Source organism: Tenrec ecaudatus, chromosome 18 (genome assembly GCF_050624435.1).
Source record: "Tenrec ecaudatus isolate mTenEca1 chromosome 18, mTenEca1.hap1, whole genome shotgun sequence".
Classification (NCBI taxonomy): Eukaryota; Metazoa; Chordata; class Mammalia; order Afrosoricida; family Tenrecidae; genus Tenrec; species Tenrec ecaudatus.
In genome coordinates this window covers 31,234,516-31,258,628 of record NC_134547.1, presented here as the reverse complement: position 1 = coordinate 31,258,628, position 24,113 = coordinate 31,234,516, and the positions used below count along the sequence as shown (strand labels likewise).

At 43.4% G+C, this 24,113-nt stretch overlaps 1 pseudogene; it reads right to left on the bottom strand.

The window, feature by feature from the left end:
- Positions 1–10,274: 10,274 nt before the first annotated feature.
- LOC142431687 (purine nucleoside phosphorylase pseudogene) overlaps positions 10,275–24,113 on the bottom strand; it is a 62,529-nt pseudogene continuing 48,690 nt past the window's right edge.

Sequence of the window (24,113 nt, the reverse complement as noted above, 5' to 3'; positions counted from 1 at the left end):
GAGGCTCACTGAGCCAATTATCCCTCTGTCCTTCAATTAACCCCACATGTGTTTATCGGCCAGGTTGGCACAATAAACTAACTACCTCACCAGCTATCAGTACTGACCATCCTAAGCTGGGCCACAAGACGGTAGCCCTTTATAGAGTGGTCAGAAGCATGTGAAATAATCTCAAATTCTGCAAGAAGAGGAAGGGGAGGGAAGGAAAACAAAGTCAGCTTCTGTACTGACTGAGACGGAAGGATGCGTGGAGGCTCCCCGAGACACTTCGCACTTGGAACCACAATGAGCCCCAGAAGACACCTCGTAGCGAGAGAACAAATTTACACCACTCAAAAGTACTGCTAACTGTGAAACATCCCTTGGATGAGATCGAACACCTAACGATTATGTCAGAACAAACATGAGACTCTAAGAGGGCATGGAAAATACATTAATAAAAAAGAAATAAACTGAACAGACATCCTGAGAGTGCTTACACATTGTGAAGATGTAACCAATGTCACTGAACAGGTTGGTGAGAAATGATTCAACGGGAACCTGAATTGGGGTGTAAACCTTTACCCAAAACACAATATAATATTTTTTAAAGAAAAGAAATAATATAGGTCAGGATACAAGAGAATGGTGTATTTAAAATACCGAAATAAAAACAAACCAACCTAGACTAGAATTCTAGAAACCGATGTCAAGTGAAAATATTCTTTGAAGATGGTGAAATAAAGGCATTTTTAGATAATTAAATATTGACAGGATTTAACCCCAACAGATCTGCTCTTAAAAAAAACAGAAGGAGAAAGAAACGTCTAGGTAGAAAGGAAATTATACCAGATGGACACTTAGATATCACTTTTTAAGAAGGAAGAAAGGAAAGGGGAAAAAAACATTAATTTAAAAGACATTCTGCAAAGGAACTTTGAAGGAAAAGATATGGACAGGTTTCAACAACCTGAGTTCTGGACCTCCCCTGAGGAATGGGAAATTTTGCTAATTAGGTGTCAGCATCTCCGAGGGTGGGATTGACACAAGCATCCTTGAAAACACTGAGAACTTTGTGCTGCCTGAAGGACACCTGCAGAGCGACTCCTCTTCCTGGCTTTCTGGACTTCAATGGGGAGCTGACAGCACCACTCCGTCTTATCTACCTCTGAGGACACTAACTGGGGGAAGACTGAATCGAACTTGGGTTGGAAAATTCACCTGCTTCTGTGTCCCGGCCTTCTTGCTGTATTTCCGAGAGATAATGCAGATTTAGGTCTGCTGCAAGCTGTCTCCCGATGCCTCCTTGAAACTCTTGGGGACTGGACTGTAACAACTTTCCCGAGAGGATGGGCCAGCCCCGGGAGACGCAGAATTAGGTATAAAGAGAGAAAATCCGTGTGGCAGGGATTTGAGCATGTCTCTGTGGGTCCAGGATTCACAGTACTATCACCTGTTGGCCCCTGCCCAAGCAGAAGTTAGGCCCCACTCTGCCATACAGGGCCAGCAGGTATGTGGGCATTGCCTCAGGTAATCTCTTTCTCCCTTGGCATGTTGTGTATGTTGATTATGGCCTGGGACTCCCTGGGGACTTAGGAGCCAGCTCCAAACCTGGATTTTGACAGAGGCAAAAGTCAATTGTGTTCTGTCTTTGGCTCCTGCTGGGGTTAAGCAAGTGCCTAACTGCCTGGCCACCTTTGATGATCTGGTTCTTTAATAAGTGTTTGGGGACTTTTTTTTTATGTCCAGTGACAAATTAAATGAAACAAGACAACAACAACATGCTATGACTTGAGAACAACAGTCAATGTGCACATCCAGAAACAGAGAAAACAGCTCAATTAAACATAATGCATACAGATGTAAACCCAGAGGTGGTCTTGGAGGAGGAAACTTTGGATTCTCCCATGAGGGAGATTAGGACAATCATCTCCAGCTACTTTAAACGAGTGGAGGAAAAAAGCTGTAGAAATTCAGAAAAAACAGAGGAGAATCTACAAGAACTCAAGAAGAAACTACAAGACTCATCCAAAAAAATTCACAAAGAACCAATTCAACAACTCCAACTAGAAATTCAAAAGGCCAGCACTGAAATATTAGAACGGGATGACATTTTGAAAAAACAAAACAGAAGAATTGAAGAATGGAATCAAGGAACCATGATCTCAAAGACAAATCTATTGGGACCAAAATACCACCCCACACACACACAAAACAAACCAAAAATGAATAAATAACAATAATCAGTTTTTTTAAAAGACCCAAAAAAGCTGAAGAAAATCTGATAATTCTATGAGACACTATCAAAGGAACAACTCATGTTTGATAAATATCCCACAAAAGAGAGAACAAATATTAACCACAGAGAAAATAGCTGAGGAAGTAGTAACGGAGAATTTCTCTAATATTATGGAAGAACACAAAATAACTATTCAAATAGTCCAGAGAACTTCAAACAGACTCAATCCCAAAAGAAAATCATCATGGCACATTATTAAACTTTCTAATATTACAGAAAATGAAACACTCCTGAAAGCAGTATGGAGAAAAGAGTAATCACATTTAAGGCAAGCCAAGCAGGGTGAACTCAGATTGTTCTACAGAAATCATGTAGACAAGAAGGCAATAGATTCATATATTCAAAATTGTGAAAGAAAACAAAATCTCTCCAACCAAGAATCCCATATCCAACAAAATTCTCCCTCAAATGTACGGGTGAAATAAAGTCATTTTCAGATAAAGAAAATCTAAAGGAATTTGTATAAACAAAAAAAACAAAAAATATCAAAAGACGTTCGTTGGCCAGAGAATCAACAACACATCGAATTTAAAATTACAAAAAAAAAACCCCAGTATTATGGAGAAGAAAACATCCTACTTAAATAATACACACCATGAAACAGCTAGACAAACCAAAATAAGGGATTACAGATAACAAGTCCGCTTTGAAGACAACAGAAAAATAAATAGACCATAATACAATTCTAGGAGATTTCAATACATCACTTTTAAGCAAAGATCCATCAACTAGAAGGAAAATCAACAGATACAGAAAAACTAACACACAATTAACTTGATCTTTGAGCACAGGTGGTGGCCCCCGAGGTAATTTTTGTGGCCCTCGATGCTCTGAATAAAATGAAAATAGAAAGAATTGTTATGAAGAAAATAGCGCTTAGGTGAGATCGAGGCAATATCGCACACACAATTCCATCGTTAACCCTTTAACTACTGGAGACGAGTAGACACGTGGCCCAGTGCCTTCCCTGGGGGCCTGGGGACGTGTCTAAACACGCTGACTACGTTCCCACGACGACGTTTGGAAGCGATATGTCTGCCACTCTCAGCGTCACGTCATGTAAACAGATCCCAATAGCGAAAAGGTGAAAAAGAGCGCGCTGGGCTGTGCTGTTATGAAATCTACCTAGTGGCAGCGCTGGTTCACATTTTTAGAGGGAAGCCATTATGATGGTGCATCACGTTTGTCAGCTGTCCAACGTTCTGTGTTTTTATGAGTTACTTTATTCGGTTTTCCGGTCACAAAATACTGTCAGAGGTAAGAGAACTTAACAGGTAGGAGGAAAGCGCTGGCAAGTTTCAGGTAAAAAAGAATAATTTTAGTTTTATGAATGCATTAAATTAAATAAATGTTTACATAAAAGCTATTATATAGTGTTTCAATTATCCTATCCATAATCTTGAATCCTCACTTCAAAATATCAATTGAACAACGTTTGTAAATGTGATGTGGCCCGTGTGAATCTTGCCCGTTGCATCAAATGGCCCGCGTCTTCCTTGGGTTTGACCCCCATTTTAGACACTCACAGAACACTTCAGCCAACAAAGCATCTTTTACATTTTCCTAGTGCACTTAGAACCTACTCCAAAATAGATCACATTTTAGAATATTAAGCAGCCATAAACAAGTTTGCAAACATCAGAATAAAACTACCCGCATTTTCAGATTGCAATGCTGTACAATCATAAGCCAATCATAGAACAACTAACTCCCAAAAGCCAAATACATGGACTGACCATCACTTATTGAAAAGCCACTGGGAAATTGAAGAGAGAAAGAGCGCAATAAAAAAGTGTTCCTAGAATCAAATGTAAACAAAAATACAGCGTCGCAAGATCTCAGAGACATGGCAAAAGCACTGCTCAGAGGGCAGTCCGCAGCAATAAGTGTGCACAGCAAACAAGAAGCAAGAATTAAAATCAACACTCTGATACATTAACTACAGCAATTAGAACAATTACAGCAAGCAGATCCTCAGACATGAAGAGAAGAAAAGAAATAATAACGATCAGAACAGCAATAAGTGAATGAGAAAGTTTAAAAACAAAATAAGGAGTTAGGTCTTTTAAAAAATTAACAAAATAAATAAACCAATGGCAAACCTAACATTGGGAAAGAATTAAATATGTGTATGTGTGTAAACATGTATGTGTGTGTAAACATGTGTGTGTGTGTGTGTATCCCTGCTCACAGCCGTCGCATCAGTGCCCACTCCTAATGACCCTTGTGGGTTCCGAGGCTGTAGCTTGTTTAAGGGAGTGGAGAGCCCAGTCTCTCTCTCATGGAGCTGCTGGTGGGTTTGAGCTGTTGACCATGCAGATTGCAGCCCAACACATGCCTGCTGCACCACCAGGGCAGTCCAGACAGAGAAAACGCCAGAGTCCAAATTAAATTCTTTTTAATTAATTGAAAATCTGGGCAACACAGTAGGCTGTAAGATCAATCTAGAGAAATGAATTGAATTCTTGTACATTCAAGATGACACTGAAAAAAGAAATCAGAAGAACAATATAATTTACAATAACTACCCAAAATATAAAGTATCTATAAATAAATCTTACTAGAGAAATAAAAGACTTATACAAAGAAAACATTAAAATATGTCTATGAGAAACTACATAGAACTATGTCCCATATTCCCCGGTAGAAAAACAAAATACAATGAAAATGTCAATATTATCAAAACTACTTCATAAATTCAATGCAATTCCAATCCAAATCCCAAGACAATTTTTCAAAGAAATGGAAAAATTAATCCCCAACTTTATCTGGAAAGGGAAGAGACCCAGGATAAGCAAAACCCTACTGAAAACAAAACAAAGTGGGAAGGAGACCTTTCCTCCCAGATTTTAAAACCTACGATATAGTCATGGTAATCAAAACAGCTTCATTATGGTACCACAATAGACACGAGGACCAATGAGTTAAAATTGAGAACTGAGTATTACAACCAAGCACCTACAGACAACTGATCTTGGATAAAGCACTAGAACACATTATTTTCAATAAATGGTATTGGAAAACTTTAATCTCCACCTGCAAAAGATTGAAACAAGACCCATACCTCACACCATGTACAAAATGAATTCAAAATGAGTTACAGGCTTAACTATAAACCCTAGCACCATATTGATCTTCAATTTAAAAAAGCAAGGCAAACTACATAGGGACCTAATACAAGGGGTGCATACCCTACTGGTCATGATGAAAAATAACCACACTCCAGGAGAAAAGCAAGGAATAAGACCTAAAAATACAAAATTTATGTACATCAAAAGACTTTATCAAAAGAATTAAAACAGACCCCACAGATGGGGCAAAATATTTGGCAATGATATATCAACTACAGGGAAAATTTCAGAAAACTACAACACCATAATTCAAATAACAGTCACCCCATCAAAAATATATGCAAGATGTGAATAGATAATTTACCAAAGATGACATTCAGGCAGCCAACAACTATATGAAGAAATGCTGTCATCCATTGGCAATCATTAAAACAACAATAAAATAGCACTTCACGCTGATACTCTTAGCAAAATTAAAAACAATGATAATAATGAATGCTAGAGAGGATGTGGAGAGATTAAAATGCTTATAGATTGCTGTTGGGATTGTAGAATTGTATAACCACTATGGAAAATAGTTTGGCACTTCCTTAAATAAATGAAATACAAATAAATTATGATGCTGAAATCTCTCTGGGGTAGTTACATTATCTATTGTAAACTATTAAGAGTGAAGGGGTGGAGTTAAGCCTGTCAATCAGGTCGCAGCTTGATGACCTAGTTTGGAGGTGCTAAGGAGATAAGTAACTCATGGGAGGCAGGCCAGGAATGTCCCTGCATGAGACATTCCTGTTGACAAGCCATATGGAGCTATGCTGATGGCAGTCAGAGGCTTGGATCTGGAGGAGCCATGTGGAGACCTGAGACAGTGCTGAGATGCTTCCACCACCATTGGATCAATAAGACTTTCCACCCTCTGACCTGTGATCTTCCTGCATTTGGCATCATTGCATGTGTTGTGTGAGTCTGAAGAGGAAATTTTGGACTGGTATCAGACATAGGGGCTAATAATGGATTTATGGACTTAATCTGGGCTGGGCTGGGGTGTTTTCTTAATTATACAATTACTCTTTGATATAAAGTTCTCTATTACATACATATGAGTGTCTGTGGCATTTGTTTTTTTAGTCAACCCAGACAAACACCACCTCTAATTGGTATAAGAAGAAACAAATAAAGAATAAAACATGAACAGACATATGTACACCTATGTTTATTGCAGCAATCTCTATAATAGCAAAAAGATGGAAACAGCCAAAAATTGTTGCTATAGAGAAATGGATAAACAAAATCTCTGGTACATTCATGTAATAGATTATTATGCATCCTTAAGAAAACAATGACAAATTTGTCAAACCCCTTAAGACATGGGAAATATTTTATGACATCATTATTATGAACAAAAATTCAAAAGAAAAATGGTTGAGCCCTGGCATCAGAGGCAGGGGTGTGAGTGGACAGAGGGGAGGGAGAGGAAACTGTGGCGGGAGGAAGGGTAGGGGGTGAAAAAGAACAACATACACAGAGGCTTTCATGGAATACTGTTCCTGGTTGGATTTGATGAGATAGGCTGTGTAACAACCTCATAGAACATGTTTTACTTATAAGCAGTACAACTCCACAAAGGGGAACAATTAAAAATATATCTCAATATATAAAAACAGAAGTTTTTTTTAACATTTTATTAGGGACTCATACAACTCTTATCACAATCCACACATATACCTACATCAATTGTATAAAGCACATTTGTATATTTTTTGCCCTAATCATTTTCAAAGCATTTGCTCTCCACTTAAGCCCTTTGCATCAGGTCCTCTTTTTTCCCCCTCTCTCCTGACTCCCCCCTCCCTCATGAGCCCTTGATAATTTATAGATTGTTATTTTGTGATATCTTGCCCTATCCAGAGTCTGCCTTCACCCCCTTCTCTGCCATCCATCTCCTAGGGAGGAGGTCACATGTGGATCCCTGATATAGCTCCAAGCTTTAAAAACTCTGCAGACTGTTCCCCATCACATCTCAATGTTGGTCTTTGTGGCTATAAAAAGGGGAAAGTCAGACGGAAACAGAGTTGGATTCTTATATGACATACACACTCATTTCAAACAAGCAGACAGGAATGGCTATTTTTCTCCTTTTATTCCATTAGACACTCCCCTGGTTTGATTACAAACAATTACACTGTATGAAGGTGTATAACACATAGAAATAAAATGTGCGACAACAATGCTCCTAAAGAGAAATGACGGAAGTGTGCTTTGGGAAAGGCTTCAGCCCAGGTGAAGTGCTTTAGTATGTTAATTCACGGCGCTCTGGGATAAATCCAGAATGCGCAGTCTCATCTTTAGGTCACCATCTACAATAATGAATCAAAGAATCATAGATAAAGACCAAACTGAGAGATAAAATGGAACAGTAAGTTTATTAGACTAAAAGCAGGTTAGGGAGTAAGGAAAAAGGGAACATGACAAAATAATAATGAGTTATAAATTATCACGGGTTCAAGAGGGAGAGGGGAGCAGGGCAGGAGGGGGAAATGGGTAGTGATATCAAGGGCTTAAGTGGAGAACAAATATTCTGAGAACGATGAGAGCATCAAATGTACACATACGCTTGACACAATTGATGTATGTGTGGATTTTGATCATCGTTGTATGAGCCCCCAATAAAATAATTTAAAACAAACAAAAGATGTTTAGAAAGGAGATAAAAATGAAATAAGGTTAGCACCTTGCTCAGCTAAATGGTCATTCCATGATACCCACCTTCCCGACATGATCGCTGAAGACAGACGTGTGCATAAGCAAACGTGGTGAAGAAAGCTGATGGTGCCCGGCTATCAAAAAGATATAGCATCTGGGGTCTTAAAGGCTTGAAGGCAAACAAGCAGCCATCTAGCTCGGAAGCAACAAAGCCCACAGGGAAGAAGCACACAAGCCTAAGTGAACATGAGGTGTTCAAGGGATCAGGTAGCAGACACCAAAGAACAAAAATCATCATTGTGTGATCACCTTCCCCACATAAACGCTGAAGACGAATGTGTGCATAAGTAAGTGTGAAGAAGAAGGCTGATGGTGACAGGTTATTGAGAGATATAGCATCTGGGGACTTAAAGGCTTGAAAGTAAACAAGCAGCCATCTAGCCCAGAAGCAACAAAGCCCACATGGAAGCAACACACCAACATGTGTGATCATGAAGGGCCAAGGGGACCAGGTTTCAAGCACCAAAGGCGCAGGGGAAGGGGGAGGGGGCGGAATCATATCGTGAATGAGGGGAGCGCACGATGGGGACCCAATGCCCATCTGTAGACAACTGGACATCCCTTGCAGAGGGGTATTATGGAGGAAATGAGTCACTCAGGGTTCAGTGTAGCAATAATGAAACTCACAACCTTCCTCTAGTTCTTAAACGCTTCCTCCCCACCAACTATCATGGTCCCAATTCTACCTTGCGGACCTGATTAGACCAGAGGATGCACAGCGGTACAGTTGGGATCTGGAAACACAGGGAATCTAGGACAGATGAACCCCTCAGGACCAATGGTGAGAGTGGCGATACCAGGAGGGAAGTGGGGGTAGAAAGGGGGAACCAATTTCGGGGATCTACATATAACCTCCTCTCTGGGGGATGGGCAACAGGAAAGTGGATGAAGGGAGACGCCGGGCAGTGTAAGATACGATAAAATAATAATTTATAAATTATTAAGGGTTCATGATGGAGGGGGGAGCGGGGAGGGAGGGGGAGCAAAAAAAGGAAAATGAGCTGATTCCAGGAACCCAAGGGGAAGGTGAATTTTGAGAATGATGAGGGCAACAAATGTATAAGGGTGCTTTACTCAATTGATGTATGTATGGATTGTGATAAGAACCCCAATAAAATGATTTCTAAAAAAATGAAAGGCTTCTAGTATATGGTTTTTCTGAGATCTCAATAAAAATTCCTGTGATGTTGACAAAGTTCCCTCCCATCTTGGCTGGTCCAAATACCTGACGTCTCTCATTGTGTCTCTTTTGCAATTGTTTTTTGGTTTCATTTTTTATCTTGCAGATTTTTCAAAGTCATATCCTATAGATGTCCAGATTACAGTCTGTGCCTATGGCAATTACATAATCTAGTGTCAACTTGAGATTGTTAAGCGCAAAGGGGTGGAGTTTGGCCTGTCAATCAAGTCGCAGCTTGATGACCTCATTTGGAGGCACAATGGAGATGAATAGCTCCTTAGAGGTCAGCCCCAGGCTTTCTCTGCTTTGTCTTCCTGCTGAAAAGACATATGGACCTACGCTGATGGAACCAGAGTCCTGTAGTTGGAGGAGCCACTTGGAGACCCACACCATAGATAAGAGCTTCCACCGCCACTTGAGTCACAAGACTTTCCACTCACTGGACTGTGATCTTCCTGCACTCAACAACATTGCATGTGGTTGCGCGAGTGTGATGAGGAATTTATGAATTGATATTGGACATATGGGCTAATATCTAACTTATGGACTTGATCAGGACTGGACTCGGATGTTTTCTTTTTTTTTTTTTTCCTTCTTTTTATTATTCAAGCACAATGTTAAAAGTCATAAGAGGTACTGGGCTGGTTCTTGTGTGGTCTCCAGTGTTTTGGGGATGACAGAACCCAGCCCCTAGGAATGTGAGAGCATTACTCCAAAAAGTGAGCGCTAGTTACTGTGCCAAGTTCAAAGGCCCACGTCAGACCCTGGGCACACGCACAGATGGGTTAGGGGGTGGACTCCAGTGTGGGAAAGATCGGGGATGGAAATGGATTCAGAAAAACAGCTGAGCTAAAGAGAATCTGGCACCAGAAGGGTCTTGTGGGAGAAGTGGAAACGATCCTCTCCTCTCTGCGATGACCTTAAGGACAAGGAAGGTGACCTCGCAAGAGGGACAAAGTGGGTAGCAGCTAGTTGGATTCCATAAGGCAGCGGCTGGTCAACTGGCACTGTGAGGGGGAGGGATGCAGGACATAAGAAGGGAGACGAACTGTTCCAATTTCTGTGCAGCTTGTTTGCCCGCTGCTAGGACTTCCTCGTGATTGGCCTTTTCCAGGCTCTCGTAATTCAGGACCACCTTGTTGGTGATGAGGGAGAAGCCAAAGACTCGAAGTCCACAGTGCCGTGCTACTATAACTTTGGGGACCGTGCTCATGCCAACAGCATCTGCCCCCAACTTCTGCAGGAGACGAGACTCTGCCACAGTCTCAAAGTTAGGACCCGCCAACATCACGTAGGTGCTTTCCTGTAGTTCTCGTTGTTCCCCCATTTGTTTCCAGGTTTTGTGAGCGATCTTTCTCAGATCCCGGTCATAGGCATCAGACATGGGAGGGAAACGAACTCCAAACCTCTCCTCATTGGGGCCTATCAGAGGATTCTGGCCAGAGAAACCAGGCATGTTGATATGGTCACGGATCAGCATGATATCACCAACTTGAAACTTGGGGTTGAGTCCTCCAGCTGCGTTGGTGACCACTAGGGTGTCCACACCCAGAAGCCGGAAAACCCTCACTGGGAATGTGACCTTCCAGAGGGGGTAGCCTTCGTACAAGTGGAATCTGCCCTGCATCACCACACAGGCTCTGCCATTCAGGAAGCCAAACACCAGCCGACCAGCATGTCCTGGAACTGTACTTCGGGGGAAGTTGGGAATCTCGCTGTAGTCAAAGACCTGGGCCTGAGTTACTTTCTCAGCCAGACCTCCTAGGCCAGAACCACAGATCACTGTCACTTGAGGTCGGTGCTTGGTGTGGGACAGAAGCCATTCAGCTGTCTTCTGGTAATCTTCAAATGTGAATCTGTTTCCCAACTCATTGGCTCTCCATGGTCCCGGCGATGCCCTCGGGATGAGTCCGCGTGTCTCCGCTCGGATCCGCTGCGCTGGATTGACATGCGAGCGCTGAGCTCTGGCAGGCACACCGGGATGTTTTCTTAATATACAATTACTCAGGGCGATCACGAGGTGCCCAAGGGACCAGGTATAAGGCATCATGCAAAAAAAAAAGAGATATAAGTGTGTGTATGTATGTGTATATATGTTTATATGTATATATGTATGTGTATATATGTATATATATCATATTAAATGAAGGGGGAAGTGCAGAGTGGAGACCCAAGGCCCAAGTGTCGGCCAATGGAGATCCCCTCATAGAGGGGTTTAGGAGAGGAGATGGGTTAATTAGGGTGTGAGGTAGTATCGATGAAGAACACAGCTTTCCCCCAGATCCTGGATGCTTCCTTCCCCCAACTACCATGATCCGAATTCTACCTTGCAGGGCTGGATAGGACAGAGGCTGTACACTGGTACATATGAGGGTTGGAGGTACAGGGAATCCAGGGTGGATGATACCTTCAGGACCAAGGGTGTGAGGGACGATGCTGGGAGAGTGGAGGGTGAGTGGGTTGGAAAGGGGGAACTGATTACAAGGATCCACATGTGACCTCTTCCCTGGGAGAGGGACAGCAGAGAAGGGGGGAAGGGAGACTCCAGATAGGACAAGATATGACAAAATAACGAGGTATAAATTACCAAGGGCATATGAGGGAGGGGGGAATGGGGAGGGAGGGGGGGGGAAAGAGGACCTGATGCAAGGGGCTTAAGTGGAGAGCAAATGCCTTGAGAATGATTGGGGCAGGGAATGTATGGATGTGCTTTATACAATTGATGTATGTATATGTATGGATTGTGGTAAGAGTTGTTTGAGTCCCTAATAAAATGTAAAAGAAGAAAAGAGAAAAAAATGATTAGGGCAAAGACTGTACAGATGTGCTTTATACAATTGATTTATGTATATGTATGAACTGTGAAAAGAATTGTATCAGCCCCAATAAATTGTTAAAATAAAAAATATATATATATACAATTACTCTTTTATATAAAGCTCTCTCTTACATATATATAAGTGTCCTGGATTTTTTTCTCTAGTCAAACCAGACTAACACAGTTCCCTCTGTATTCTGCCTGTCTTCCATTTATATGTACTCACTTGTTGCTTGATGCACTGCCCTTGCTGAATAATGCACCAGCCACAGCCTACCCCAGAGTAAGACAGAGCCTGCCCTCCCCTAGACCTTTCTGAGGGCACTCTTCCACAGGAGGGAGTTAGCACGTGCTTTTGGACAGTTGGATGCTGTGGGTTTTGTCATCATGAGGCAGCTTTGATAGAGCTCAGCTTTCTGAGCAGTGTAGCTGTGTCCTTCACAGTTTCTGGAGGTAAGCCAGTAAAATTTCATTCATAGTCTTCCTGGTCTTCTCTCTAGATTGTTCTGAACACGATTGTCCTTCCATGATCTCAGTTATTTTTTATCATTTTATTGGGAGCTTGTAAACTCTTATCATAATCCATCCATCCATCCATTGTGTCAAGCACATTTGTACATTTGTTGCCTTCATCATTCTCAAAACATTTGATTTCTGCTTGAGCGCTTGGTATCAGCTCCTCATTTCTCCCTCCATCCCTGCTTCCTCTTATTATTTTATCATATCTTACACTGTCTGACATCTCTCTTCACCCACTTTTCTGTTGTCAATCCCCTAGGGAGGAAGTTATGTGCAGATCCTTGTAATCGGTTCCCCCTTTACACCCCACCCTCCTTCCACCCTCCCGGTATCGCCACTCTCAGCACTGGTCCTGAGGGGTCATCTGTCCTGGATTCCCTGTTTCTATCTGTACCAGTGTACATCTTCTGGTCTAGCCAAATTTGTAAGGTAGAATTGGGATCATGATAGTGGCGGTGGCTGGGGGAGCAGTTAGGGACTAAAGGAAAGTTGTATGTTTCATCATTGCTTTACTTCACCCTGACTGGTTTGTCTCCTCACCGTGACCCTTCTGTAAGGGGATGTCCAGTTGCCTACAGATGGGTCTTGGGTCCCCAGTCTGCATTCCCCCTCATTCAGGACTTAACTTTTTGTTCTTTGATGTCTGATACCTAATCCATTCAGCACCTCATGATCACATAGGCTGGTGCACTTCTTCCATGTGGGCTTTGTTGCTTCTCAGCTAGATGGCCGCTTGTTTACTTTCAAGCCTTTAAGACCCCAAATGCTATATCTTTTGATAACTGGGCTCCATCAGCTTTCTTCATCACATTTGCTTATGCACCCGCTTTGTCTTCAGCAATCGTGTTAGGAAGATGAGCATCATGGAATACCAGTTTAATTAAACGAAGTGTTCCTGCATTGAGGGAGTACTTGAGTGGAGGCCCAATGTCCATCTGCTACCTTAATACTAAACCTATAAATATGTGCACACAGATCGATTTCCCCACCTTCATATATAAATATATTTGCATATATACATGCCTTCATTAAGACCTCTCTAAATGCCCCTTGCCTCCTAGTTCTTTCCTCTATTTTCTTTGACTTTCCTCTTGTCCCATTGTCATGCTCAGCCTTCATTTGGGTTTCAGTAATTCCTCTCGGTTACATCACCCTTGGTCACACCTTTCCAGGCCTCCTACACCCTCCTCACCTCCAATTTGGATCACCTATTGTTCCCTTTTCCCTGGGTTTGTTAACACCACTTCCTTTCTCCCCACCTCCCCCTCTCCTAGGTCCCCTAGAACCATCGTTCCCATTGTTTTCTCCTCCAGATTGTTCATCCAGTCTATCTTATTTAGACAGATCTGCAGAGATAATAGCATGCACAAAAACAAGACACAACAAAACAAAGCAACAAAACAACAACAAGCCAATGACCAAAAATAGAAAGAAAAGCTTGTAGTTGGTTCAAGGACTGTTTGTTGACCTTTAAAAGTATTTTCTGGTTGAGTCTTATGGGGTGCCAAGCCTTGGCCCCAAAGTCTATTTTTGGTATTCCCTGGGGACTTCATTGCTCTGTTCCATTTGCTGTTCTGTTGCATGCCTTTAGTGTTTTGCCTTGGTGTAGTGGGATCAGATGGAGCGCAATTCCCACATTGTGTCTCCAGTGTTGTCCCCTGTAGGGCTATAGGTCAGTTAGTGTTGTCGCGTCTCATAGTGGGGCCAGCCATGTGGTCTTCTCTGTGGATTGGCTGCTCTGAGTGGGAATATCGTCCTCAAGGGTTGGTGGGACACGATGTGCTCCACTCTCCCTTTCTCCCCCTCCATTTGCTCCCGTGTGCTCTGATCAGACATGTCTTTCTCCCAGAGCTGCAGCTTCAGTGCTGTCCTCTGAAACAAACTCTTCAGGGGGAGGGGCAGCTGTCCACATAGTTGGGATTGGGGCCCATGATCTGTTATTGAGCATCCCCAATTTGCAAGGTTTTTTGCTAAGTGCCTTATACAATCTGCCAACGATGCAGAAATTATGATTTATCACCTACTGTTTCCTCTAATCCACAGCTTCCACTACCCCTTTTCAGGAGAAAAAAAAAGTTGTCAGCAGCCCCTTGCAATGACAAAATGCTGACGTAGAGCCCAGAATCCAGGATAAAGTGTGGGAATCTGCTTTTGCAGCCCCCTCTGCATTATGCCAGCACACTCCGGAGGGTGGTGTGCTCCACTCTGGAAAACACTGCTGTGGATCTTAATGGCTTTCCCTGCTCTGGATGGGCATTGACAGGTTGATCATTTCCCCCCACCTCCTACGCACCCCAGAGATCAAGAGGAGGGACTCAGGTGCTTCCACCAGCAGTCAAGGACCTTCTATTCTTTCTTAGCTCCACAGCAGGCGCTAGACCAAGACCACCACTCAGAGAGCAGCCTGACACCAGATGTTCCTGAAAATGCCAGCCCAGTGTCTGCCTTTTGTTTCCAATCCAGCTCTGCCCCGTCAGAGAGAAATGACTTCCAGACCCCCAGTCTGCAGCAGACTCCACCCAAAACAGAAGCTCCCAGGTCCCCAGTCTGGCACCATCTCTCTACCTGACCACCAGACCCTCAGGTCTCTTGCCCCTCTTAATGCAACGGCCCCAAAAGAAAGAGGACTGACTAGGAGTTGTCTCATTTGGAGATAATGGTCACATGGTCTGAGGACCCAGAGCCAGTTCCATGCAGTGTTCTTAGAGAAACTGGACAGAGAGGGGCTAGGATTTGCATATTTTCTCACGGACCTGGGCAAGGAAAGAGAGAACAAAAGCATGGTGTTGCGTTGATTTGGAGAGGTCAGGGGTGCTTTGCAGGGACAAGACTGTGCTCCCGCGATCTTTGGGATTCTAACATTACTGATTAAGAAACCACAAGATGTCCCTAAGCTCTCTGTTATCCCCTTGCCTAGGTTGGACATAAAAGCATGATAAAAATTAAGATAGGAGCCAGAAAATTTTAAGTTACTCTTTAAAAACTAGCTATCTAAGACGGTCACTAGATAATGGTAACAGGCTGGGTAAGAGGGTGGCCTCGCTCTTTGGCGTTCATTCAGGCAAGACCTCCCATGCTCAGTAAGCCTTGCTGAACACAGACCGCACGGCTGTGCAGTGAGAGAAGTCCATCTCTTTCCAGAGGAGCATTACAAATGGAGAAGCACATTCCTCTCTTGAATTTCTGGAGCCAAGTGTGCTTACCAGGTGACCCCTGACATAGGGTCCAGCTCTATAGAAGAACTGGTATTGGGGAAATGTCCTAACTTCCCATTAAAAAAAATTTATCCTTGACACATTTACCAACACGAGTTTTCTTGAAAAATTGTGTGAATTTTAATTTAAGACTAGTAGTTAAGAGCAGGAAAAAGAGTCAACTCTAAAAAGTTCAAACATAAACGTGGAGCAGGCAGGAGACGATTATTACTGGTGTCTATCACCAGCCATAGAATCATTAACATGAAATGCCTTGTGATGAATGCATAGAGAAAAAAGTGATTATATATTAAAAGTATAAAAGTCTCTTCCTGCATCATTTAAATTACTTTACAATGCTGATTGAAATAACAGAACATTATAGCTTGCTTAGCTAAACATTATCTCTCCAAATCCAGTTCCAATTGTTTCCCTTCAATTTGAACAATTTTTGAGCAATTTTATTGCTATTCATACCTGCTTGATTTTTTTATTAGAAGCTAAAGTACACACGTTTTTGTGAATGCTGCAAAGTGCGACAGAGCTTAACGCTTTCTGTGCCGCTCTGGACACTCAGGCCAGGTGGGGGAGCAGCTTTCTTCTCTCTCGCCCCAGGCCTTCCCCTAGACAGAAGCTGTTTAGAAAGTGTGAAAGCAACAGGGACCTAGAGATGGTGGGGACAATTTCCCAATTAGCATGAAGTGAAACCACGATTTGGAGAGGGGGGGACTGAATTGCCTAAATCACAATTGAATCTTGTGCTCAGTGAACTAGGTCAAATCTCTTGACTCACCATGGGCTTCTCTTTGGGCTTTAACCAACTACTCTCACCAGGTCCCCAAGGATTGGAAACTGGATGGAGACATTTCTGAGGAAATGGTTCTCCTGCACCCAAGTTTCGGGTCATTATACAGTTCAGGGCAATGAGCGGAGAGTCCATTGGGCTAAAGCCCAGGCACGCTGTGGAGAGGACCTGAGGTCTGTGAAAGGCAGCGCAGCATGTCCTCGGGCAGTGGAGCCTGGGCCCTGGGAGGTGCAGCCACTGAGCTTGTCCACCTGGAGGTGCCAGAACTGCCTGGCGGAGAAGGCCTGGTGATGTGAAAAGGGTTGCCAGGCATTGGGGTTTTGATCGTGAAGCTAAGAGAAGCCATAGAATGGCATTGCACATGCCCGCCCACAAACGCCATGCTCTAACACACAACCACAAGTGTGACGAATGAATGCCCGTCTTGGCTGACGAGAGAAACTTGCTCTATCCTTCTCTCAGCTGAATCCCTAGCTCAGGGGTAAGCCTTACTCGGAAAAGGTGCTCAGTAACTCCCTGTCAGATAACCTCTCAATCAACTAGGGATTTGGGGTTCTAAGCAACAGAAATCAACTGTTTAATTTAAGGGGGGAATGTATATTTAAGGGGGGGAATGTATATAGAAGGGTATGTATTATCAGTGGTTCTCAACCTGTGGGTCCCGACCCCTTTGGGGATCAAACGACCCTTTCACAGGGGTCGCCCGATTCATAACAGTAGCAAAATTACAGCTGTGAAGTAGCAATGAAAATAGTTGTGTGGTTGGAGGGTCACCACCACATGAGAAACTGTGCGAAAGGGTCATGGCATTAGGAAGGCTGAGAACCACTGGTTTAGGGAATTAATGCCAGGGGGACATTTCAAAAGGGCAAGGACTGGTCAACTTCAAGGCTCTAGCTTCAGCAATTCATGCAGCCCCTGCTAACACGGTAATGGAGTGAATCTGTGCCAATCATCATCCATCTTACTCTCCCTCCGCTCAACATTTAGGATCCTTAAGAGCAAGTCCAGTTGGCCTAGATTTGTCACCTGCCCATATCTTAGCAAAAGGAGGACTCGCAACCAGGAAATGAAGTCAGCTAATACTGTATGCATGGAAAGAGGACCTAGCAGGGGAAATCAAGGTCCTATGACCAGGAGAAGCAATTGATTGAGTGAACAAATGCAACAACTACGCCCTAGACATGTGAGTGTCCTTTTCCTCTTCTGCGGCATTAGGACAATCACATGCAACATTCAGGGTTGGTACGAATACTGGAACTGGGTTCGCTGTGCCTGGAGCATAGGAACCCTTGTCGTGGGCTGACTGCCAGAGTGGGGTTAGTGGCAGGCAGTCGAGGCACAGTCTGCAACCACATTGGGTCTCCTGATGGTGGGTGCATCACTGGGCTCATGACGTCCCTCTCCACGTGCCGTCTGACTGTCTGACCTCAGCCACTGTCACGACACACACCAGACCAGGACCACACTCAGGGCCGATAGCCACTGGAATTGCTGAAGGCCCAAGGCAAGCCTGGAGTCTAAGGTGGCTTCGGGTTCAAGCTGAGATGGTCATAAGCACCATGGAAATGAGAGGACACTCCATAGACAGGGACAGCCAAGGGAAGGAACCCGATGCGACCTAATTCTGCCATTGACATGGTGGCAGCTGGCTGGCTGTGCTCCAAAGAGCCTTTGTCCACGGAGCGTCTCCTCCCTTGGCCTTTTCACGGCTCCTCTACACGTGGTTGCTCCCTACCAAACTTGACTGAAATGCCCCAGGGAATCTTTGTCTGTGCCAACTAGGCAGACCTTCAGCGCCAGCCTGGTCACGTGGAAAGCAGCCCACAACAAGCATGAGTGCCCCCAGTAAGGCCTGCCAGGCCAAGGCCAGCCTCCTGTCCCTTGAATGCTGGGGTGGGGGGGGGGCACGGACCTGCGTGACAGAGGCAGTGTGTTTGAGTCACCGATGCTGCTTCCCCTACAGTAGCGATGTCCATCCAGGGACCCAGGCAGCCTCTGTCCCTCTCCTTGGAACATACTCCAAGTGTCTCCAGGGACTGACTCTTCCAGGGGAAAAGCTTTCTTGCTAAACAATATATTGTGGGGATGGATTTAGCCCAATGCCTGAGAACCCTGCAAGTCATACTGGAAGACCATTCTGCGGGCAAGGCGCAGGAGGAATGGCCTTTTCTGTGGTGAGAAGCTTCAACAGGCTACAGATACATAGTTTGAAAAAAAACAACCTAAGTAATGCGCCCCTCTATTGAGGCTTAGATTCACATTTAAAACAATATTATTCAACTAATTAAAATGGAATTAAATGAATATAATGTTAACTGTGTCTACTATTTAGCATAAAAAGTTGTTAAATAGATCATTCTCTGTGTTCCAAACCGGCGGCAGATTTTAGCAATGTTTAATTGTAAGAAATAGCTATGTACTACTTAATTGCATAACTAGGTGGAACATAAAAATCACAATACATGAATTATATTAAGTAAAATATGTTAAAATAGTTTGTTTTTCTCGATGGTGGAATTTTATGGACACCATAATGAAACTGAAGTACATTTTTAATTACCTAATTATTGCTATTTTGAAAGTCCATTTACACCATAATTGTTCCTGTTTTCATAGTCCAAAGAGTCCTTGACAGAAAAACTCACTTGGATCTAAAATAAGGATTCAATCTTCAGGCATCGCTGGCTTACGGTTCCCTCAAATCTGTTCCGTCTACCTGCGGTGCTTTCATGGTTTATTCCCTGGGGATGAGAGACGCATACAGAGGTGGGTGGCGTTCCAAGCCCTCAGGCAGCTTGCAGTCTAACACAGAGGTGAGCGCTGCCACAGGGGGAGAGCATGAAACCAGGGTCCCGACTTAGAGCCTCACAGCTGTCCCCAAGCTCGGGATGGAGAGATACCTGGGGCGGGAGTGGGCAGGACCAGACTGGGATCCGGAGACAGGTAGAGGGGTCAGCAAGCGCATGCCAGGTTCCACCTGAGGAATTCTGGCCCTGCAGCAGAGCCCACAGGAGGGGTGAGAGGGTTCCCTGGGAGCTCATCCTGGGGCGGAGCCGGAGCTGGGCATCAGGTGGGGGGGAGGCAACAGTAACTGCAGGGCCCTGAGCGCTGAAGAAACGGAGACTCAAGAGAGACCAGGCTTAGTGAAGGGCCAGGAATTTGCGTCTGGGCTGAGGAGCTTTGAGGCTATGAAACCACATGATGGCAAGTTGTCTCAGAACAGCAAGGCATTTAAAACCTTTCTTAATTTTTAAATCTTGAGAGATTTTTGAAGTGATCCTTCCGGGGACAGGAGGACAGCTACAGATAGAATGGGGACGTTTTGAGATGCAACCACGAAAGGTGGGGGCAGTTCCTTGCCGTGTGTATTGGGTTTCTGTGAGCTTTTTGTCTGAAAAGTCATGGAGGATACAACCGAATTACAGAAACAGGAGGGTGTGAGAACACATGACTGGCAGTCCTTATGCTGCTCCACGACCCTATCCTTGCCCCTCCACCCCCTCCGTCCCTGGAGTTAGTTCAGCTAATCATCTTCTGTGAGTACAGATACTTAAGAGAATTTTTTTGTATGTTGTACCATGGCCCCTCCTCCTTGCGCCTAGAAGTGTTAGGATGTACTGGGCGCTGCTGCTGGGCTGTCCATGCCTGGCCCCGAAGGAGGAATTCTTGGCAGTAGTCTGAGAGTATCTGACCTGACCAGCCCTTCCAATGCTAGCGCAACCTGGGATGAGTGTGGGAAGTTCTGGTTGGTTATTCCAAATCTTTCAGAGCCCTCGGAGACCTTCCATCACTCATGTAATCATTTAAAATATGTCTTCCTGTTAGGGAAATTTGTCCCAGACGCAGCGTGCCAGAGACTACATGAGTCACCGTGGTTAAGATGGAATCACTGAATTCCCAGCTGAGCAGACTTCAGAGCCGGAGGCCTTGGCGCTTTGGACGGCAGCCACGAGGAGCAGTCAACCCTGGGGGTGGCCTGGCCTCAGGAAGTGCCTCGGGGCCCTTGACACCTGGGCCCTTGCCACAAGTAGTAAAGTGAGTGAGGGGAGGGCAGGGGACAGAGCCCATCAAGACAGCAGGAATACTCAGCCCCATGGAACACTGCCTAATGATTCTCCAACCCTATTACAGTTCAAGGAAAGGAAAGCAACTTTGTATTCACAACTGGAGAAGCTATTTCTCCTGAGTTGACTGATCATTTTTATTCCAACATCCGAAGTATAGGCTTGTGAGTCCCTGAAGACATGTCTTTATTTCCTACTCAAGATGCAGGAATTGCACAATCACCCAGAAACCATTCCCTCTTTGCCAGAGTTGAACAAAGCATACGAGGATTTATAAAAAAAACCAAACAAAACTGTCAGCAGGTATCAAACATCAGTACAGAAATTAAGAAATCCAGCTACTTGGTTGAGTATTTCCAGTGTCTGGATGTCCAAAGCCGTCTCCTGAGCATTAGTCATCCACATGCCACATGCAAGCTTCTCCTTATATTCGTGTGATGTCAGTGCTACTGCTTAGTCATTTTAAAGACATTTCTCCATAAATGTGCATTAAAAAGAAGACTCTTGATTGCTGCTTTAAGTAGAGAGTCAAAACCCTGTGCTGCAGATTGTGAATTAAAAAAATCAGTCCCCAAAGGCACAGTGAATAAACTAGAGGTGTTTGCCACGTGTTCCCTACAATAGTCATCAATAGTATAACCGTACTGGAGATATATCAGAAATTGGGTAGAGTTGTAAACTATAAAAAATAAATTAAATAAAGAATGGCGAAGATAGTTTGTCACAGTTACGTTGTTTTAAGCACAAAACGAGAGGGTTTCTTTTTGCACGAGCAGAAATCTTTATGAAAAAAGCCTAATATTTTTCTCTCTCCTCCACACATTCTAAAATAAAACACGCCTGTGTTGTGTCTAAACCAACCCTGTACAGGCAAAATATTCACGATAGTCTCGGCTCAGAGACTGATCCTGAAAGCCGCTTAGAATAGAACAGGCAGTATGTTTTCTACATTCACCACCTCTGTCTCTGAGCGGTTGTCACCTGGAGCTAGTGATTGAATTTAACTCAAATACCAGCATATGGAACCCTAGCATCCTCTAAGCATCCCTATTAGTGGGGTAATTATGCAATTAAGTTGTATTAATACTTTTATGAGGGAGTCATTAATTACCTTTGAAAGTTGATGTACACAGTGTGACACTCACAAGGTTTTACCCCCTGGAAGCTGAGTCAACAAATCAATAGTCCTCAGATTGTCTCATGTAGACTGACATTCATAGACTTCTATATTCCCCCCACAAGAGACATGGAGGAATTGCTATGTACTTTTTTCTAGTTATGGAATCTATAGTAGAGTTTGCTAGTATAGATAAAAATCGACCCTAATATCAAAGGCAAATGTTAGAATTCCCAAAGAAGAGTAAGAATATGTAACTAATGTTGACTCAGATATATGGGGGTGGGGCTTTAAAAAGTTTACGGAAAAGTAGAATGAAAAGGCAATGAAACTTTCTGCTAACCTTTTGAAACTCCCTTGTGTATGAACACACATGTCAGGCCATTCGATTATTTTTAGAACTTTAAATCATCTACTCTGAGGGAATATTCATAACATGTATTCAGCACATCTCTGGAGAATCTCCTGCTCCTCACTGCTTCTGAAAACAAGGCTTGCCCCTTGTGAAAACAGAATTCTTGTGTAAAAAGACTTTAATGGCCACGCTAAGGAGACAATGATATCAACATGAAGTCATCCATTGGGCGATCAGCAGAACTTCCTAAAGAAGTGGAGACATGAATAGCTAGGGGAGATTAGCATGTGGAAAATCAGTATGTGTGTATGTGTAGGATGTGGATGGAAGGATCGGTGATCTCAGGAGACAGTTCCTTGGGACATCAAGGGCAAAGGCTCACCAATGGGACATAGCATGGTAACTTCGAGGAACCAACAGAAAGTCGGTGGGGCTGAACCGTGGTGACTGTATGAAGAAAGGAGAGTGAGAAGAGACGAGTGTGTGGAGGGTCAAATTGTGACGGTCCTGAAAGGAGGTCACTCCTTATTGGCTGGACGAATTCTGATTACCAAGGAGAAATTTAATGGGGATGACATAATGAAGGTAAACATGAGTTTGTTTGGAAACTCGTAGGAAAACCTGTAGTATGACTTAGCATTACCATGCACTGTGATTAAAATCAATAGGAAACTTCAGCAACCCAATTCTGATATGACTAATAATGGCCCAGACATTTCAGAACTGAAGGTTTGGCTGCCTTACCAGGCAAAGAAACATGACTAACTTCAGCGCTCGCTGAGGGCCAGAGGAATGCAGAATGAGTGGTGGGACAGGAAGTCAGGAAGACCAACCATGGACCAGTGGGGAAACTGAGGAGTGTAATTGTTATGAGTATTTTTCCTTGTTTTATTATACGCCTTCAAATAGTACAGAGGGATACTGCATGACTCACATTCAGGAAAGGCAGGAATCAATGTTGTCTATTTTTTTCACTGTCTCATTTAATTGTCCACTGAATAAATAACCCAAAAAGCCAAGCTAGTGAAGAAGAATGCAGCATCCGGAAGGTAGGAAGGCTAATTAACAACAAGTGATATGCAGGTGGTGTAGCCTGCCTTCCTAAAAGTCAAGAGTATCTCACTTATTAATGAAGATCAGAGACTACAGCCTTTAATGTGGATTTCACCTCAACACAAAAAAAGACAAAAATTCTCACAACTAGACCAAATAAACAGTATCATGATTAATGAAGAAAAGACTGAGATCGTTAAGGATTTCCTTTCTTGTGGATCTACAATCAGCACCCATGGTAGCGGCAGGCAGGAAGTCAGACTACATAGTGCATTGGGCAAATCTGCTGAAAAGACATCTTTTGTGTTAACAGCAAAGATACCACTTTGAAGAATATATACATATAGGTATAGTTACAGATAGAGACTAGAAAGGATTTTTTTTAATTCAAACTTTTGACCCCCCCCCAAATGTATATAAAAATATATATTTTTATAAATATAAGCTTTAAATGGTGCTAGTTTGTTTTCAGTTGGATGCCTGCTAATTTTTATTGTGTTAGGCTTGGGTTAATCTTCATAATTGTCTTTATTTGGAAATTATGTATGGTGTGTACAGGTGCCAAATTGACAAGGGGTGGACTGTGATGGTTAATGTTATATGTCAACTTGATTAGGTCCACAACTCCCATTATTGTGTGATTATCCTTTATTTTGTGATCCTGTGTAATTGTCCTCTATTTTCTGGGTTTAGGAGGCAAAATTGATATGGGTGTATCTTGGGACACAGTCATAAGAGAGGGTATGATTCAAGTCACACTTTTACTCAAGCCTACCCTTATCCTAGTCCTACCCTTATTCTGCCAATTGACAAGTTTCCTTGAGGATGTGACTTGCATCAGATGGATAGAGAGACAGGTAGATAGATATACTCTGGCAAGGCTCTCCCTTGCT